Source organism: Anolis sagrei, chromosome 3, assembly GCF_037176765.1.
Source record: "Anolis sagrei isolate rAnoSag1 chromosome 3, rAnoSag1.mat, whole genome shotgun sequence".
In the NCBI taxonomy this organism is placed as follows: domain Eukaryota; kingdom Metazoa; phylum Chordata; class Lepidosauria; order Squamata; family Dactyloidae; genus Anolis; species Anolis sagrei.
The window spans coordinates 1,337,883-1,342,229 of NC_090023.1; positions in this window are offsets into that span (position 1 = coordinate 1,337,883).

A 4,347-nucleotide genomic window follows, 5' to 3' on the forward strand; every position below is an offset into this window, starting at 1 on the left:
GCCAAGCCTCAGCACCCTCGCCTCCTCCTCCTCCTCCTTGGCCACGCCCCTCTCCCGGGCAGGAAGGGCGGGGCCTACAGAGACACGCCCCCAAGGCAGGCACTCAGGGAAGGGAAGGAGGGGGACCCAGAGGACATCTAGCCCAACCCCTCCTGCCCAGTGCTCAGGCCTCTCCTGCTCTGCCATTGGAAACACACCATCCAAGCAGGTCACACACAGGCCACTTCCAGGTGGCTTATGTCAGCCTAAGGCCTCACACCACGGAGGGGAACCCAGAGGACATCTAGCCCAACCCCTCCTGCCCAGTGTTCAGGCCTCTCCTGCTCTGCCAGTGGAAACACACCATCCAAGCAGGTCACACACAGGCCACTTCCAGATGGGTTATGTCAGCCAAAGGCTTCACACCATCCAGATTATTGGGTTTTTGTAGGTCCTTTTGGGCTCTATGGCCATGTTCTAGACTCTAGAGGCATTCTCTCCTGACGTTTGGCCTGCATCTATGGCAAGCATCCTCAGAGGTAGGGAGGTCTGTTGGAACTAGGAAAAGGGGTTTATATATTGTCAAAGGCTTTCATGGGTGGAATCACTGGGTGGTTGTAGGTTTTTCTGGGCTATATGGCCATGTTCTAGAGGCATTCTCTCCTGACGTTTCGCCTGCATCTATGGCAAGCATCCTCAGGGGTAGTGAGGTCTGCTGGAAGTAGGAAAAATGGGTTTATATATCTGTGGAATGACCAGGGTGGGACAAAGGACTCTTGTCTGCAGGAGCTAGGTGGGAATATTTCAACTAACCACCTTGATTAGCATTTGATGGCCTGGCAGTGCCATCAAACCCATTGTCCTGTTTCCAACAGACCTCACTCCCTCTGAGGATGCTTGCCATAGATGCAGGCAAAATGTCAGGAGAGAATGCCTCTAGAACATGCCCATATAGCCCGAAAAAACCTACAACAAGGACATCTAACCACCTCTCAACAAAAGATTCCCCCAGGCACTGCCAGGCCATCAGATGCTAATCAAGGCGGTCAGTTGAAACATACACACTTCACCCCAACAGACAAGACTACTTTGTCCCACCCTGGTCATTCCACAGATATACTATAAACCCTTTTTCCTATTTCCAACAGACCTCTCTACCTCTGAGGATGCTTGCCATAGATGCAGGCGAAACGTCAGGAGAGAATGCCTCTAGAACATGGCCATATAACCCGGAAAAACCTACAACAAGGACATCTAATCACTTCTCAACAAAAGATTGCTCCAGGCACTGCCAGGCCATCAAATAGTAATCAAGGTGGTCAGTTGAAACATTCCACCTAGCTCCAACAGACAAGAGTCCTTTGTCCCACCCTGGTCATTCCACAGATATATAAATCCTTTTTCCTATTTCCAAAAGACCTCACTACCTCTGAGGATGTTTGCCATAGATGCAGGTGAAATGTCAGGAGAGAATGCCTCCAGAACATGGCCACATAGCCCGAAAAAACCTACAACAACCCAATGATTACGGCCACGAAAGCCTTTAACAATACATTAATGCCAATATTAAAACACCCTAAAATTACAACAGCAAAACAAGAGAGAGTAAACAATCAGGCACATCTAATCACCTCTCAACAAAAGATTCCCCCCAGGCACTGTCAGGCCATTATATGCTAATGAAGGTGGTCAGTTGAAACATTCCCACCTAGCTCCAGCAGACAAGAGTCCTTTGTCCCACCTTGGTCATTCCACAGATATACTATAAACCTTTTTTCCTACTTCCAACAGACCTCACTACCTCTGAGGATGCTTGCCATAGATGCAGGCAAAACATCAGGAGAGAATGCCTCTAGAACATGGCCATGCAGCCCAAAAAAACCTACAACAACCCAGTGATTCCAGCCATGAAAGCCTTCAACAATACATTAATCCAGATTATTATTATTATTATTATTATTATTATTATTATTTCCCTACTTTTATTCTCTCCCAAAGGGGACTCACAGCAGCTTGACATAAAGGCATCAGTACAACCATTTAAAATACTGTAAGATTACTATTATATTTATTATTATTATATTATTATGGTTATTTGAAACACAACAAGATGAATCCACAGCAAACAAGATCACTCTGCTGGTTATTAAATTGAATCACACTTATATAATAATAATAATAATAATAATAATAATATATTTATTATATTATATTATATTTATTATTATATTTATTATATTACACATGGTTTTTGAATCACACTTATATAATAATAATAATAATAATAATATATTATTATTATTATATTTATTATATTATATTTATTATTATATTTATTACTAGCTGTCCCCTGCCATGCGTTGCTGTAGCCCAGTCTGTGTATATGTGTGTTTGCATACACACACACACACACACACATGGTTTTTGAATCACACTTATATAATAATAATAATAATAATAATATATTATTATTATTATTATTATTATATTTATTATATTTATTATATTATATTTATTATTATATTTATTACTAGCTGTCCCCTGCCATGCGTTGCTGTAGCCCAGTCTGTGTATATGTGTGTTTGCATACACACACACACACACACACACATGGTTTTTGAATCACACTTATATAATAATAATAATAATAATAATAATAATATATTATTATTATTATTATTATTATTATTATATTTATTATATTTATTATATTATATTTATTATTATATTTATTTCTAGCTGTCCCCTGCCATGCGTTGCTGTAGCCCAGTCTGTGTATATGTGTGTTTGCATACACACACACACACACACACACACATATGGTTTTGTGCATTCGTTGTAATGTAGTTTTTGTTTTTTGGCTTTTTAATTCCCTTCAGTTGTGTTTTTCAGTGTTTTTATGAGTGATGGTCACTCATTGGCCTAAGAGGTGCCTTGTGTCCAAATTTGGTGTCAATTCGTCCAGTGAGTTTTGAGTTATGCTAATCCCACAAACATACATTACATTTTTATTTATATAGATTATTATTATATTGTTAAAAAGGTAAAGGTTTTCCTTTTCTAATCCGAAGAGCCGGCGTTGTCCATAGACCCCTCCAAGTTCATGTGGCCACTGCCATGACTGCATGGAGCACCGTTTCCTTCCTGCCATCGCGGTACCTATTCATCTACTCACATTTGCATGTTTTCAAACTGCTAGGTTTGCATTCAAATCACCCCTGACAGATGTCCACCTAGCCTCTGTTTCAAACCTTCCAAAGGAGGAGCCTCCACCACACTCTGGGGCAGAGAGTTCCACTGCTGAACCATACAATTCAACATTAATTATTAAAACATCATTTGATATCATGCAATCATGTTCAGCTTGTGTCCTCTCTCCTAAGATGAAGAATATGATGAACATAATTACAATCCCTTTCCTATGCCCCGTCTCCGTCCTATCATGGCTTTTCAAGTTCTTGACCTTCCCAGGTGACTTTCAATTTCCTGTTGGCTTCACAGTTGCGTAGGTGGAAAGCACGCACTTGTGTCTTGGCAGGGTTAGGCTTCAGGTGGTTCTCTTTGGAGTAGCTGGAGAGATTTCTCAACGCATTTGGAAGTTGGATTTCAATTTGAAACCCAAATATGTGAGATGAAGTCTTTCCAAATCCGGGCCATTGCAGGCCAGAATAATGATGATGACAATGATGATACTGACCTTGCTTTGCTTTGTAGGTCGATCCAGAAATGCTTTGGACCAGACACTGGCCAACTTGGGTCCTCCCTCCAGGTGTTTTGGACTTCAACTCCCACCATTCCTAACAGCCTACCGGCTGTTAGGAATGGTGGGAGTTGAAGTCCAAAACACCTGGAGGGAGGGCCCAAGTTGGTCCGTACCTGCTTTAGACCCAAATAGGTGAGACAAAGCCTTTCCAGGAAAGGAAAGGAGCAGGACTTTGGGCTTTGGTTGCCAGATTTGGGCCATCGCAAGCCATAACGATGACGATGCTGATTAACTGGGATTAATACCCATCAATGAATGATCTCCTCCCACCATCTCCTCATTCCCTGATAGCAACTCATGGCAAAGGCAGCCTGCCAAGGGACAGGAAGGCGTTGGTTAACCTGGGCTTCCTGTTGCCAAGCCACACCTGGCTGGGACCTCTTGCTCTGATTGGGATCTGGCCAGGTTGAGGAGGCAAGCGAGACCCACGCAGGGCTCCTCTCCGCTCTGCCTCCGCAATTACCCCAATTGCGGTTGTTGTTTGGGCGGAGGGCAAAGCGGAGTCGGACTGAGTCATGAGAGCAGAAGAAGCGGAGGATGGATGGAAGACTTGGCAAGGCTGAGAAGGAGGGAAGCAGGAAATGGGTTGCAGCAGCTTCAGAAGA